Source organism: Amia ocellicauda, chromosome 8 (genome assembly GCF_036373705.1).
Source record: "Amia ocellicauda isolate fAmiCal2 chromosome 8, fAmiCal2.hap1, whole genome shotgun sequence".
Lineage (NCBI taxonomy): Eukaryota > Metazoa > Chordata > Actinopteri > Amiiformes > Amiidae > Amia > Amia ocellicauda.
This window is the reverse complement of record NC_089857.1, coordinates 31,145,243-31,163,102: the sequence shown is the minus strand read 5'-3', so window position 1 is coordinate 31,163,102 and position 17,860 is coordinate 31,145,243.

Here is a 17,860-nt window from a genome sequence, read left to right as displayed (position 1 = left end):
CCCCTGCTCAAGAAAGCACATGTACAGGCCCGTTTGAAGTTTTCCAACATCTGAATGATTCAGAGGAGAACTAGGTGAAAGTGTTGTGGTCAGATGAGACCAAAATCAAGCTCTTTGGCATCAACTCAACTCGCCGTGTTTGGAGGAGGAGGAATGACCCCAAGAACACCATCCCCACCGTCAAACATGGAGGTGGAAACATTATGCTTTGGGGGTGTTTTTCTGCTAAGGGGACAGGACAACTGCACCGCATCAAAGGGACGATGGATGGGGCCATGTACCGTCAAATCTTGGGTGAGAACCTCCTTCCCTCAGCCAGGGCATTGAAAATGGTTCGTGGATGGTATTCCAGCATGACAATAACCCAAAACACACAGCCAAGGCAACAAAGGAGTGGCTCAAGAAGAAGCACATTAAGGTCCTGGAGTGGCCTAGCCAGTCTCCAGACCTTAATCCCATAGAAAATCTGTGGAGGGAGCTGAAGGTTGGAGTTGCCAAACGTCAGCCTCGAAACCTTAATGACTTGGAGAGGATCTGCAAAGAGGAGTGGGACAAAATCCCTCCTGAGATGAGTGCAAACCTGGTGGCCAAATTCAAGAAACGTCTGACCTCTGTGATTGCCAACAAGGGTTTTGCCACCAAGTACTAAGTCGAAGGGGTCAAATACTTATTTCCTTCATTAACATGCAAATCAATGTATAACTTTTTTTAAATGCATTTTTCTGGATTTTTTTGTTGTTATTCTGTCTCTCACTGTTAAAATACACCTACCATTAAAATTATAGACTGATCATTTCTTTGTCAGTGGGCAAACATACAAAATCAGCAGGGGATCAAATACTTTTTTCCCCCACTGTACATATACAGTACTGTGCAAAAGTTTTAATAAAGTAAGAATGCTTTCAAAAATAGACATGGTAACAGATAATATTTATCAATTAACTAAATGCAAAGTGAGTGAACAGAAGAAAAATCTACATCAAATCCATATTTGGCGTGACCACCATTTGCCTTCAAAACAGCATCAATTCTTCTAGGTACACTTGCACACAGTTTTTTCCCTCACTGTATATATGTTGCACACAGTGCCAATTTATTATTGGTATTTTTGAAAGCATTTTCCAAACAAAAAAAAATATCTTCATACAGCATGTATCTTAAATCTGGCTTCATATAACCTAGACTGATACATAATCAGAGCCTACCTTTTCTTTGATTACTTGTATTAATTACATTTAAAAGTACGTAGGGATGTGCAGTGAATTCATGAGTTTGAACTAGATGGAATGGAATGAACAAATACAACTTAAACAGATGTATGTGAAGGCTTTAGGAGAATCAAGAAAATAAGCTGGGAAGCTAAATAAGAAATGTATAAGCTTACCTCATATTACAGGCCCATAATGGGCTATAGGAAAACTTCCCATGCATTACATAACATTTTATTTTAAGATTGAGAGACCACAGTTTAGTATAAGAATATTTAAGGTGAATTTCATTATGACAGTAATTATATATATATATATATATATATATATATATATATATATATATATATATATATATATATATATATATATATATAAAATAAAAATTATTTCATTTTATTTTTAACATTGATGTATTTGAGACCTGATATTCCTTATGTGTAGATTTTTCTTGCATATAGAACAATCATGGCTTTACAGCAGTTGTGTATCTGAAATGACTGAACAGCACTGTGTAAACATTGTGGAGATGTTTTCCTCTAATCTTTTTTATATGATTAAAAAAGCACTAACTCACTACTAGATTTTTTTTAAATCTTTACTTTATTCAAGAAAGAGGACCTTGTATTGCACATTAATTTGATAGCGTATTTTGGGCTTATCTATCGGAGCACATTTTGCTGCCTATTAAGCTGACAAGATAAAATGAATAAAAATAAGTGGAAGCCAGTAGACAGAACAGGTGATACTCAAGGCCAAATTCTCCCAACATAGTGAAGACAAGAGAGGGCTGAACAAAGAAAAGACAATAAGCATTTGTAGAGAATCTACGTAATGTGTATTTAAATGATCGTTAGTCGCCTTTTCAGAATCCAGGCATAGGGCAGGATTAAATAAAAACGCTACTAAACTGTTGTGGTATTAAATCTTACAGTATTTGCGCTGCAAAATTACTCTCACAGCTTTTTCTTGCACGAGTGAATAAATCACAACTTTCACACAGCCGCAACTAGAAAACTACACATTGTACTCAGTCACGGTTTCATTTTTAGATGCTACTTTCTTCAATTTTTTTAAGTAAATGCCAAGATGTACAGTTAAGTACTTTGCTATTAGCGGCTGGTTAAAGGGCAGGATTAAATCAAAACTTTTCGCGCTGCGAGTTGCTCTTCAGAAGCATTAGCGCATGTCTGCGAATGGAAATTGTGCTGCTGAACTATCCGGTATTAAATCTGACCCGATTTGCGCCACAAAATGACCTTCTCGCAGCTCCTTTCTTGCACAATGCGAGAGAATAAAACACAACTTTCACACAGCTGCTACTACAAAACTACACCACTGTACTCAGTCGCGCTTTCATGTTTAGTTAGATGCTACTCTCTTCTAAATTTTAATGCAAATTCCATGATGTACAGTTGTGTAGTTTGGCATTAGCGGCAGGTTAAAGTTGTAGTTAATCCCGCCCAACAATACAGTGGGATTGGTTACATTTTCGCTTTATTAAATCAAGAAAATACCTGCAAGAAAGCAACCTGAAAATGCTTTCGCAGCTCCTCTAGTTTTAGACACTTCGGAGTTGTCTAGAGCCTCTCGCAGTTAAAGCAAAGTGGAAAGAAAGCCTGTCCGGCACAGGTTTGCGCAGGCGCAGCTCCGGGTTTATTCACAGCCTCCGTGGCTCTGTGTGTTCAGTGGAAATAACTTCTTATTGCTACAGTAACCGCAATACAGGTGTACGGTGCACTTAACAAATCAGCTGTTGTGCCGAACATCCATACAAACGAAATGTTGCCTATTGTTTGTGCGCAGAGAAAATATGTTGATATTGAATGTCATTTTTTGTTTTGTTCTGCAATGTGTCAGTGTTCATTTCGGTTATGATATTTATATATTTGTTCATTACTTATTTGTTTAATTCACTTGTTAGTTCATTCAGCTCTTGCTTTTGTTTGTTGTTCTCAAAACTCTTTTATGTCTTACAAATTGTTTTCTTCCTATAACAGATCTTTCATGGGAGTAGTGCCAACTATGGAGTAAATATTAAAACTCACTTGTACTCACTACAACATGATGTATATTCAGCCATGATACATTTGGCATTAGTTTATAAAGTTTTACATGAAACCGCAAAGGTGGACTATGTTCCTTTCAATTTTAACAGCAGTAAATGCACTCACCAGTGAACAAACATATTATTCCAGATGGGGTATATCCAACAGAAGGGTAAATGTAATGCAGGCCAGTATCCGTTTACGTTAGCATACATGTTCTTGTTAAAATATATCCGCATAACAGTAGTTCTCAAGTAAGCATTAACTGCTGTCACATCCAGATACCATGTAGAAATCCATGTAAGCCTACTTTCATACAGTGTATCTGCACAGTAGAACCACGTAAAGTAACGCACTCACCACAGATTTAATGTGTAATCTAATTGATGCATTTTGTAATCAAAGTTCAGAAATATTAGTAGAGTCTCAATAATCCATGTACTTCTCTCTATATGGGAGTGAAGGTGACTTTTAAGAGATGAACATTGCATTGAATGACTGCTGTCAAAGCAGCTGTAGCATAAAAATACAATATAATTGGTATCATGAATATTTACATTAATAGGTAAAGCATATGAGGAAGTCTGGATAATAAATAGGGAGTATTGTTACAGGCATTTATGGTTGCCAAACTTGCAAGCCCAGTACACATCCAGTTCATGACGTTTGTGCACTGCACATTGGGATGAGAAATAAATTAAAAAACATCCACTAATGGCAAAATTGCACAATATAGCGGACAGGGTTGGGAGGGTTACTTTTAAAAAGTAATCCGTTACAGAATATGGATTACCTTGTTATGAAAATAATCTGTAACCTAATCCAATACATTACTCCAAGTCAGAAATGTAATCAGAATACTTTTAGTAACATAATCAGAATACTTTTAGATTACTTTTGGAAAAATATATTTGTTTCCTTTATTAAAACATAAAAGCAGCAGAGTTCAAGAAGTGAAACAAAATGTACTACACATTCTAATATGGATGACAGATTGAAATTATTTATTTGTATCCACAGTACAAACAATTAAAATGGTAATTACCATTTGTGTCATTTTAATTTTCTGAAAATATTTATAATTTGCATTTTGTAGTAGTGGATGCATTTTTAAACAAGTGAAACTGCATTTTGATACCCTTTACATTTTTACAAACCTACATAAATCAGACATCAATAATGTCAAAGAAGGTGTATCACATTCAACGTCATTTTAAGGCAAGCATTGGTTTCAGTTCTCTGCTAATCACTGATATCGTGAAACACATTTTCATAAAAACTTAAATAGATACCTTCTCTGTACATTGTAAGCATGTTTAATGCTTATAAAGACTAGTTTATTTTGTTATATCTGTGAAGATACACGGATCAAGCAACTTACTATAATAAAGGGGATTTACATGCCATGTATTGTTCTATCCATGAGAAAGGCAGTCACTGGTTTCAATTCACCATGCAGGGACCAAAAACACAGATTGAAATCAACGCAAATAGGGTGTTATTTTTAAGTATCACCAACTGAGGAATGTTATGCCTCTTGTTTCCCTAAATGCACCCTGTTAAAGAGCACGCCATGCCACTAGGTCATTCAGTGTCACGAGTGGTGCGTGACGACATAAATCACTTAATTACGTTGATTTATCATTGATTTCACTTACTATTTGTGTTGTTTTACGATTTTTTGTTATTGGTTGTTGTTTGGTGGTTTGATTGTGCTTATATTTGTTTATTTATATTCTTATTTGGGTGATGGGTTTATTGGTAAATTGCTGGCCACAGACCACCGGTAGACATTCCCACGTGGATTCCCCTGGTCATCTAATCAACCACTTTCACCTGTCCCCTTAACCCAGTGAATCCACAAACCCCAAAGACCACACCAGACCAGACAAGACCAGGGCAGGAGGGAAAGGCAGAGGAGGACAGCAGAGATCCAGCTTGTGTGAACAATCACTTATACTGTGGATTACAAATTGTTAAAGAGAAACCGGACGGGACCAGAGTATCCAGTGCGGAAGCAACTGACAGAGCAAGCACATGGCGAGAGGCTCCTGAAAAGGTAGGTACTGAAAACTGAGGTTGTACATGCATTGTAGAATTAAATGAACAAAGTGTAAACACAGTTGCGAAGAGACGGCTTTATTGAGAAAATGATTGTTCCCGTTTGGTTTCACTTTGTTGGAATTAGGGTATTGATTGCCTTTCCCTCTGCCAGAGAGACTGTCCATTGTAGGGACGGGGTTTGCTGCAGCAGCCACATCTGAGGAGAGATTATTAGAGATATTAGACTTTCCAAATTTGTATCTTTGCACAAGGACTTGTTTACATCGCTTCGTTTTGCACAGGACTTACCTTAATGATCTCTTAATTGCAGGACTCCTAAATCTTTGTCTTTGCAGGCACAAGTACAAAAGGCGAAGGTTCTGTGTATACAGTGGCATTTTGCACCTACCTGTGGGGTCAGTGTGCAGTGCCGGGTCCATGACAATTGGTCCCCGTCAATTCACCCCGGTGATAATTTGTCCCCATGTCAATTCACGCCTGCATCAATTCGCCCCCATCATTATACGTTCTCCACTTGAGCATTTGTAACCATAAGTGCATTCACTTATTACAGAGCTGTAGAACACACATGTATATATATATACTAGGCAGGCTATATAAATATACACGACTTTTTTGTATTATTTATTATAATGTATGTTTTTAAATGATATATTCATTTGAAACTATAACCCCAATAATTAAGTTTTATACAATTAGTCACGACAGCTTGCAGAGATGGCTGCAAGCTACTTAAAATAGGTTTCATGTTAAAGTTGTATATCAGTTGGTGCAGTGATTAGGGAACAGTACTGTGAACCTTGTGATCTGGGTTCAATTCCTGATCAGTACTTGTTATTTTCTTATGTGTACATTATTATTATTATTTTAAAAATATATAATTTCCTGGAGTTAAACGGTATCAGAGTAGAACGAGTGGAATGGCGCCGAATCACCTGCTCTTTGGCTAGAGACCATAAATAAAAACAATGTTGCAAAAATACTACATGTGGGCCCCTTCAGATTTCTTTACACTTGTACACTTTCATGTAAATGATCTAGAACTATTCAGTAATCTCTTACTCTTTTAAAAAGTATTGGTAATTATGTAACCTGACTATGTAATACCATTACTTGTATTCCTTTACTCCCCAACCCTGGTAGCGGATAAATTTAGGATTGGAAAAATATATAATCTTAGTTCATATTTTTCTATCTGATAACCATTAGTTATCTAGTAGGTGGTCAACATTTGCCTTTATCCCAGGCACAGTATACAAAGTGGAAGTGATAACTATACATGCTTTTCACTGTACTGTTCTGCATCGTTACATTGACACACACAATACACAAAGCAGGATCGGTTGGCCTACCAGATCGGCATCCCCCCCCAACCAGGACATATTATAAGGTGTTCTGTAAAGATAATTTATGTATGGATATGGAATTTAGACAATGATACAAGTGTAAATAAAGCTGTGTAACACAATCATATATTTAACGTGTATGTTTAAACGTTGAACACTGGTTTCTGCATTACATAATTTCTCAGTGCGGCTATTCAAATACAAACATTCTTAGGAGAGAATATGACGAGTGCGCAGGCGTGCTGTACCACACCGATCAGCCATGTTGAACACATCATTGTTCAGTTTCATACGATGGTAATCAAATTAATAATGACGTTTATATCACAATGCCGAGTCCACGGCTGGGATTAAATAAAAACTTCATCACACGCAATAAAAAAATTACACAATTGTACACAGTTGTAGCTTATTTTTTAGTTGCTAGATTTCTTCTAATCATAAATGTAACCACTATGATGTACAGTTTTGTAGCTAGTGCATCACAGTTTTCATTTAATCTGCACTGCTACACATAAGTGGACACTGAATGAAAGATTTGCATTGATCTGTTATTCACATATGAGCAAACACATCAGCATTGATCCACCTGCTTATAGATTACACCTAGATAATGACATCAGACAATAAATACATAATAATAATAATAATTATTATTATTATTATTATTATTAATAATTAATTAATTAATAATAATTATTAATAATAAAAACTACACAGCTGTCAGCTTTTGTGGTTTTGTATCAGCAAGTAGATTAATGCTTTACAGCATGGAGTGCCAGATTGCTGTGTTTATATGCATTCCTGAGCTATTGCTATGGCAAGTCAAATTATCATTTAGAGATATCTAAATATAGCTTTAAAAATGTTGAGATAACCCCCGAGATGTCCTCCTGTGACTCTCCCGCAACTTTTCCCTCTCGAATCTTTCAATTTTAATTTATTTAATCTGGCCCTTTGTCATGTTATTCCTTAGTTCCTTAGCTTGTTTCTGTGTGTTGCTGATACAAGAAAAATGCTTTGATTTAATCAGTATTATTTATATAGTTTTTGAATCAACTTCATTCTCACTTGGTTCCAACGTTTAGTTAAACAAATATGATTTTATTCTGTTGTTTAAAACATTAACTGTTTTATTCAAATAAAGTTATTAAAAATACACACTTTGGGTATTTGAACTGCTCTGTGCCAAGGGTACCATCTGACATTAGACTATTCTCTAGACTTTGCAGCCAAATGAAGCCTGCTTTGATGGCATCTTCTCCTCCTCTCCACCTGTTTGATTCTATAGACTTCATGAATATAGTTACTGCTTCATCCTTGGCTCCTTTCACATTGGTTCTGCTAAAGTAAAACTACAGAAGCATCTTTGTACATATTTTCCCAAATGTCTGCTGTCTGAGAGACACTACTCTCCTTGGTTTACTGGCAATATTCATGTTTTCAAGGCTTGGGGACACAATGTAAAACACTATGGAGGCAATTAAGCTCAGTATATTTAAATGCACTATTTGAATCTCTACTGGGAGGCTATAGAAAGTTAAAGCTAGTTACACAAATAGCTAATGGGAAAAATAATTGGGCTGAATCTTTATTCAGAACAAATGGCTGAAAATGGCTTCTATTAATGTCACTTTGAATAATAAATCAAACAAATACTGTACCAAAGTATGAAATCATGTTGGTATCAGAATAGCACAGAAAAGTACCTTTAAGACTTTCTGTAATCTTTGTTAAATATCAGTACAACTTTCTCATATACTCTTAGCATATTTTCTGTAAAGCTCTTTCAATTCTTTAGCTCAGCTGAGGAAACTCAGTTTTAATTTCAGCTGACTGCAAAGAGTTATAGAGTTAATGGCTCTGAGACATGGGCCTAGATTTAGCTCTTTAGTCAGTGTGTCTTTGTTGATGAGAGGACTTTTTGCTGCTCTGAGGTATCCAACACAGTAGGAAACTCACACCATAATTTATTTAACTCCAGTGGCAATTAAGGTTAATGTAGTTATTATTTTTTCTTTTTTTAGCACCATTTAGATCTTCAACTTTTAGTTCACTGATTTATTGAAGTGCTTCAGAGGCTGGTCTAACTTATAATTTTCCAAGTTGGATAAATGTGTCCGCCAAATTAATAAATAAATACAATAAATAAGTTATTCTGTGCTCCCTTTTCCCTGTCTGACAAGCTATCTCTCTGTAACAAAAAATACAATCCTGCTTCTAACCTTGTGGGCCTGCAGCATTCCTACATCCACTCACCTAAAGGATTATTAGGAACACCATACTAATACTGTGTTTGACCCCCTTTCGCCTTCAGAACTGCCTTAATTCTACGTGGGATTGATTCAACAAGGTGCTGAAAGCGTTCTTTAGAAATGTTGGCCCATATTGATAGGATAGCATCTTGCAGTTGATGGAGATTTGTGGGATGCACATCCAGGGCACGAAGCTCCCGTTCCACCACATCCCAAAGATGCTCTATTGGGTTGAGATCTGGTGACTGTGGGGGCCAGTTTAGTACAGTGAACTCATTGTCATGTTCAAGAAACCAATTTGAAATGATTCGACCTTTGTGACATGGTGCATTATCCTGCTGGAAGTAGCCATCAGAGGATGGGTACATGGTGGTCATAAAGGGATGGACATGGTCAGAAACAATGCTCAGGTAGGCCGTGGCATTTAAACGATGCCCAATTGGCACTAAGGGGCCTAAAGTGTGCCAAGAAAACATCCCCCACACCATTACACCACCACCACCAGCCTGCACAGTGGTAACAAGGCATGATGGATCCATGTTCTCATTCTGTTTACGCCAAATTCTGACTCTACCATCTGAATGTCTCAACAGAAATCGAGACTCATCAGACCAGGCAACATTTTTCCAGTCTTCAACTGTCCAATTTTGGTGAGCTTGTGCAAATTGTAGCCTCTTTTTCCTATTTGTAGTGGAGATGAGTGGTACCCGGTGGGGTCTTCTGCTGTTGTAGCCCATCCGCCTCAAGGTTGTACGTGTTGTGGCTTCACAAATGCTTTGCTGCATACCTCGGTTGTAACGAGTGGTTATTTCAGTTAAAGTTGCTCTTCTATCAGCTTGAATCAGTCGGCCCATTCTCCTCTGACCTCTAGCATCAACAAGGCATTTTCGCCCACAGGACTGCCGCATACTGGATGTTTTTCCCTTTTCACACCATTCTTTGTAAACCCTAGAAATGGTTGTGCATGAAAATCCCAGTAACTGAGCAGATTGTGAAATACTCAGACCGGCCCGTCTGGCACCAACAACCATGCCACGCTCAAAATTGCTTAAATCACCTTTCTTTCCCATTCAGACATTCAGTTTGGAGTTCAGGAGATTGTCTTGACCAGGACCACACCCCTAAATGCATTGAAGCAACTGCCATGTGATTGGTTGGTTAGATAATTGCATTAATGAGAAATTGAACAGGTGTTCCTAATAATCCTTTAGGTGAGTGTACATACATCAGTAACTTTACAAATCTTGAAAACTGTAAAGTTATCTTGTTAGGCCTCAATGGTCTCAGCATTTTTTTTCCTACCAGTGGAGCTCTCATATCATTGCCATTCTGCTCCTTTAACTGACTATGACTTTGACTATGCTAACTGCCCTGGAATATCCTTATTAATGTTATTCTGTCGTCGTCCCACCCCCCCTCCCCAACAAAAATAAGCAGATAGGACTGTACATAATATGACTTTGGGCAGGATTAAATCAAAAACGTTCGCAAAGTGTAAACGCAAAAAGTCGCGGAAGAGTCGCAGGAGGCAATCTCGCAGCTCAGCTCCTCACTGAATTAAATCTAAAATGTGAGGAGCTGTGAGTGGGGAGGAGCCTATTTTGAGGGCGTGGCGGGCAGCGCGAGAGGCACCACGAGCCAATCATAGTGTCTGAAAATGAAGAGAAACTGGAGACGGAAGAGCAGGACGGGCTGCGAGAAGCAGCGATGGGTCAATAAAGCAGAGAAACACAGCGATCTGGCGCTCCGTGCTGTGAATCCACAGCATTAATCTCCCCGCTGACACAAAACTACAAGCCTATACTTCATAGCAGTTACGCCATTGATGAAAGCTGTGTAGTTATTATCATTATAATTATTGGCAGACACCCTTATCTAGGCATTATTTATTAGCTGGTGGATCAATGGTTGGGTGAATAACAGATCAATGTAAATATTTTATTCAGCGTCCACTTCCCAGTTAACACACAATGTTGCCACAATGTTGAAATATGTTGCTACAACATTGTGGCAACATTGTGTGTTAGCTGGGTTATGTGTAGTGGTGCAGATTAAAAACAAACTGTGACTACAAAACTCATAGTGGTTACATTTATCACTGGAAGAAACTTGCAACTAAAAATAAGCTGGTTAGTTTGTCCAATTACTTTTGAGCCCCTAAAATTGGGGGGACCACATCTGAAAATGGGTGTAATTCCTACACCATTTACCCAATTTTGAACAATCTTGATTGTTTCCTTACAAATCCATTGTGGTGGCATACAGAGCCAAGATGGTGACAAATGTGTCACTGTTACTTTAAAAAAAAAATGCAGTAAAAATGTTAGTTGTTTTAGTTGTTGCAGTATTCTATGATGTTCTCTAGGGTGCCCTAAACCCAAAAAACAAATATCAAGTCTCTAGTTTTTTTTAATTATGAAAGTGAGAATTGAAAAAGTGAATCAGTCTTATAATTTGCCCAAACATCAATATTTTTCAGCTTTCAGAAAATATTGTAAGGTATCTAAGGTCACTAAATAACATGTTTTAGAAATGTATCGCATTGCAAACACTATGCAGAATAGAAAAAAAAAAACATTGTGTAAAACCATATGTAAATATGCATATTCTATGTTAAACAAATAGATGTTATAAAGGGTTAAGTCTGCCCTTTTCTGATGCTAACCTCAACGATTGCCTTAGTGTGCCTCAGCAACTGTGATGCAGCCTTGAGTATGGACATGTATGCTATGAAAAGCAGAAACAGGTAGGAAGATGCAGCTTATGATTTGAGAATGCAATAAATGGATATAAAACAAGATTTTTTATTTTATTTATATACTGTAATAAAGTGTGATTTTCAGCACACATGGCAAAACTCACTCTCTCAGGCCCAGCTATGTGATTTAGAACATACTTTTTGCTCATATTACTGAATTACAAATGGTACAGTTCTGTTTGACATTTTATTTTAAAACACAGAAACTCTTAAATCAGTGATTGTAAGGGGACACTGGATTTATGTTGGGAAATATGTTTAAGAACATTTAAAAAACTGAAATATGTTGCTTACATAAATATTCAACCCCCACACATTAATATTTGGTAGAGCCACTGTTAGCTGCAATAACAGCTTTACATATTTTGGGTAGGTATGTACCAGCTTTGCACACAGTATTTAATTGTTGATTTTGGTCCATTGTTCTTGGCAGATCTGCTCCAGGATGTTCAGGCTGGTTGGACGACTCTTGTGGACCACAATTTTTAAATAATGCCACAAATTCTCAATGGGATTGAGATCAGGACTTTGACTGGGCAACTGTAGGACATTCACCTTCACATGACATTCACAGCCTGACCAATGATTCTTCAGCAGAGGGTTTTTTTATCCAGAAAATGTGACAGCAACTTTAATGGTTCACAGGTGGAGGCCAATGGTAAGGTCATTTTGTCCTCATTAGGACAATTTATTTAATCTGTGTAAACTGGGAGCTTCCACAGCACAGTGGTTGAATACACATTTTCTTTCTTCGTAGCAAAATGCTATTACTTGAGCATTAATGGCAAGTTTTTCTTCACAGACAGAAGCATAGATGTCCAAATATCAGTTGTAAAACTGATTGCTGCTTCGGGATTGGCTTGTAACAGGCTGCGTGTGTGACATGACACGAGATTAAACAACTCGGGCAACGCGATGTTGGAAAAGTACCACCTACTTGGTATTGTGTATTTTGGGCTGAGAAAATGTATCAGATTTCTGAAGACTGTCCTCAACTTTGGAGAACAGCTGGTCTTCTGGGGCCATGAATTCCATAATTTTCCTCGTAATTGCTTTGGTTTTTTCACTGCTCATACCAAGAACAGATAGGAGAGGCTGCTGACTCATGGCTGGCTCTGAGCTCTGGCTAGCTTTAGCCGCTTTCCCTTTTTTAGCTTCTTCAAACTGGGCATGTTCAGCTGGGTGATGGTGTTTTAAGTGTCTAATTAGGTTTGTCATTCCGAACGTTTTCGTGGTGGTTCCCCCACGGTTTACTTTAGCCTTACAATTATTACAAATTGCAAACTTTGTGTCTTCCACACCAAGGACATGTTTACATGCAGCTGTGAGCGCCAGCGTGGCTGTGACGTTATTGCCTGCGCCGCTGGCAACAAAACAGACCGGTTTGGAATCAGAAAGACGTGAGACTGACGTGACGTGACGTGACAAGACGTGAGAAGTCGCCGGTCTGGGCTGAGAATGCGGAAAATCAGCTGATTCCGGTCCCTGGCCGGTCGATCGCTGCATCTATACACAAAACATTATGAAAAATATACGCAATTGCATTCTTTAACTTTTTATTGATACACTGTACCAAAAGCAAAGAATCTGTTATACACATAAGCACCATTAACACATTCTGTCGCAAACAAGCCCCTGCACATGCTCAACAATATCAACCAACTGTTAAATTATTGCACATATTACTTTATAAATAATAATAAAAAAACACTTTAGTGTTGATTGTTAAAAACAAACAAAGACAGGCTATGAAACAATTTCAATAAGGTGTTTTAACTGTAAAATTGAAAGGCGTGAGCCAGGTGGGTGGACCTGGCAATGAAGGAGAGACAAGAGACTGTGGTGCAGTGGACATAAGTGTCTTTACCACATTTTATTTAAAGATAATTATAGGCCCTCTTTTTTCAAGACCTCTTGAGGGGCATGAAGATGGGGTCTTCTTTACAGCCGAGTTCCCTCCTGGGGTGTGGGTTCTCGTAAGGTTGGTGGTTCTGACCAGGCATAGAGTTCCTCCCTCCTCCTTCCGAGGCTGTGAAACGAGAGTAAGAGGTGAGCCAGCGCTAGGTCTGCACAACAGCAGCACTGAAACTCAACTGCCAGGGAGAGTGCAGGGACTGCTTATATAAGCCTCCCTCCTCATTAGAAGTGCTGTCACCTGGCCCTTGTGGACCTCTAGCCTCTCCATGGTGCTGCAGTCACTTGATGTAGGGGAGCCTTCAGCAGGCAGAAGCTGTGAGTTGTCCAGTGCTGATCCTGGTGATAGATCCTGCTAGAGCCCACTTCCTCTACCAGTGTAGTCCTAGACCTAGAGGATGACCTTGGGGGCTAGACTGGGAGCCAGCAGGCCAGGACCTGGCCAGTCTTCTGCTGTTTGTGCCTACCAGGCTTATGAAGGAAATCTACCTTTTCTGTTTCAACAAACTTAAGTCCAGTTTGCAAACTGGCGAGTGCCTCCAAGATCTTATTGGTTTGCTCTGGTTCCTTATCCTCTATTCCCTCTGGCTCTTGACTTGCTCCGATAACATTTTCAATTATTTCTGAGTCAGTCATGTGCTCATGAGTAGGACAGTTGTTGTCCCCATCTATCCAAGATTTGACTGTGACCCCTCCTTCTTTATCAATTAACTCCGCCAGCACTGTGCTGTGAGACCTTCATTATTATATCTATCCAAGAACTGTTCAGCAGCAACAACATCTTCCATGAAGCCCTCAAAGTTATTCTCCTCATCACTCTCACTTTCAATTTCCTCTAACCAAGGATGTTCCTCCAGCATTTTGAAATTGCATGTTTTGATCACAATTTCCCAGGGTTCACCACCAATGTAGAACATTTCCTTCAAGTTCAGTCTCTTTAAAAATGAAGTAACAGAATTATCACTATTGATAATTCACTGTATCAACGTCTTGTGGAAGTTCATTTTAAATGTAGAGATGATCTACAGGCTGAATATTTGACGTGGTGTTTTTTGGCAAGTAACTCACTCAGATTTTGCCATCCCTACTTATTAGATCAGCTGGAGGGTGAGGAGGGCAGTTATCTAGCAGCAAGAGAGCTTTGGTATCAAGTCCTTGCTGCTGTAAATGTTTAAATATATCAGGGACAGGTTGCATGTGAAGCCAGTTTTCAAAAATGCTGAAAGTCACCCATGCATTTTTGCTGAACAAATAGGCCAAATGGCATATAGAGTTCATGTTCACATGATTATTATTATGATTATTATTATTATTATTATTATTATTATTATTATTATTATTATTATTATTATTAATTTCTTGGCAGACGCCCTTATCCAGGGTGACTTACATAACATAATGATGAAAGCACTGCGGTGACCTATGCAACGTGGTTTCAGTTTGTGATTTCCTGATTGGTTTACACAGACATGGTCACTCTATCTTTCATTTGCTTGAAGCATTGTGTTCTTTGAGCATCATTCTTACAAGCCAGTGTAGAATTCGGTAACTGGCAAAGGCCAGTTTCATCACAGTTATAAACCTGTTCTGTGGTATAGCTGCCATCTTCTATGATTTGTTTTAAGCTAGGCAGGATAGGAACATGCAGCTTCATCATCAATTAATCTCAGCTGATATTGCAGTCTTAGTTATGCCATGTTGCTTTTTGAAGTGACTTAGCCATCCATTACTGGCACTGAAAGTTGCAGACTCATTTCATGAAGATCGTTGTGGAATTTTGTGGCTTGGGTTTGTAGATGAGGTCCAGATATGGGTGTGCCTTTGGATCAACTCATTGGAACACAGCTTGGTTGTTGGTCTTGAGCTTGCCATAATCATTTTCATTGCAGTCCATCAAATTTTTTCTTCAACAATATACCTGCTAGTATCATACATTTCATGATCCTTTTAAAACTGTATAAACACTATATAACATAGGTTACATGATTAGGTTGTGGCATGAGACAATTGATAAATTAACACAGAGGTCCGCGGACCACTAGGAGTCCGTGAGGGAGTGCTAGGGGGTCCGCGGCAAACCCCCCCCCCCAAAACGCCAGTCTGGCACAAAAACCGTCAAAAATCTAGGCGGCAAAGGGGTCCCTGGGTCAAAAAAGTTTGGGAACCTCTGAATTAACAAACATAATTAGTTAGATAGTAATTCCATATTAAAAAAACCTATCAAGCAAGTTTAGATTTTTTTCAAATTCTTCATAAAAACAAGAACACCATATTAAACCTTCACACATTTGTCTCATGCACTTATAAGAATAGAACATACAATGAGTTGATACAGAGTAGGAAGAGCACACGTTAATCAGGATTAATGCAATGTAATCAAGTCAAAATGTGACCAACGAACTGCAAAATGTGTAATACTGAAAATCTCAAAAACTACATACACAGTATAGATCAAATGAAACCTGTAAAAATAATAATACAAATACTAATGCATATTTAATTAAGATAACAAAATACATGTGTAGACATTAATAATAAAATAGATTACAAAAAGGGTTTCAAATCAAATTCCTCATTAGGCCCTTGGGGAGACATAGTATCTAAATAATAAATCCAAAAGGTTTCTCTGCGTAACAACAATTATTAATATTACCCTCTCTTCTCAATGCCCTTTATCACAAATTGCTTTTCCTGATAGAGGATGACTAAATGATGAACATTCGTAACTGATGTTTCATTTTGCACAATGTCCACACTTGTAATTGCCATCAGGTATGTCACCAAAACAAAGAGGAGTGCGTATAACTGGAGCCAAATCTGAATGTAGCAATATGTTTCTAAAATTTTACAGTCTACTAAATACCAGAGGAGGGTTCCTGAAAACTTCTTTAAGGGATGGATCAGAGTCAATAATATACCAATGTTGTCTAATGACATTCTTTAAATAATATCCCAATGCCCAAATATTTTGTTATGCACTGTTATTTACTGGTTGAGCATGTACTGTCTTGTCTGTTGGCCATACATTATGTGTTTTTGAGATAGAACTATCAGCAGCTGTGTCTATCCAATCATCAGAGTGACCCCTTTCAGATCTTTAGAATATTGGACTGATATGAGTATCTATCATCTGAACTACAGATCCATCACAATTTATTAGACTGACTTTTCTTCAGTTGTACTGGTACGGTGTCCATTTTAGGACATCCTCACGCAGCAGTCGTCCTTTAGTCAAATATCAAGCATCACCCAATCAAGACTCCGGTATCAGGATTGTTTCTCACCCCTCCCTCAGTCAATCGTCACTGCTCCTCCTCAAGTTTCCTCAGCACACATAATGTCTCCTCCTCACGCCTCACTGCTGTTTTATGTATTTATTTATTTATTATATTTATGGTACAAAATCACTCATCACCCCTTGATTCAGTTAAGCTTGACCTATTATTAATGAATGGGCCTTAGTGATGTAGTTAAGTCACTGCACTCCAGTGTGTGAGACCCAGGTCCGAATCCTGTCCCTGATATAATTATATTATATCCCTGATATTATATTTTACATTTCTTAATTAGTAGAAACGCATCTTTACTGCAATGAAATGTGCTGTGTTCATTTTACAACCTTGTGATCTGTTACTGTAATGATTATTCCTTTAAATATTTTTATTAGGGGATGGAAATCCAACATTGTATAATTTAAAGACAAATAGTAATGGACACCATATACTGGATGAAAACTCAGCTCTAAACAGAGATTTTTTCTTTTCAGTGACTTTCTGATATAGATCAGCATTTAAGTGTTTTTCATTATGTATAATCAAAATATCAGGACAATTCTATTGTAACTAATTCATGTCCAATGTAAAATTCAAATGTATATTTACAATATTCAAATAATCATGAAAACACACCAATTGTCCTTCAGTACCTGTTCAAATTAAAATAATATTGTCAATGTAACGATATCACAAACTAAGAAAGGGGTTACATAGAGGATCATATCATGTTATAACATGTTTTTAAATAAAATATCAAACAGAACTGTACCATTTGTAATTCAGTAATATGTGAAAATTGGTGAGGGGTCTGAATACTTTTGCAAGGCACTGTAAGTGCCAAAGGGTTAAATTATACTGGGGGGAAATGCACACTGAAAACCAATTAAACAAAATGTATGACCACAGTAAATCAGAAGGTATATTTTATGAACCACTACATTATCATTACATTATTCACATGCTTGCATCTATTCACAGTTTGTCTTGTCCAC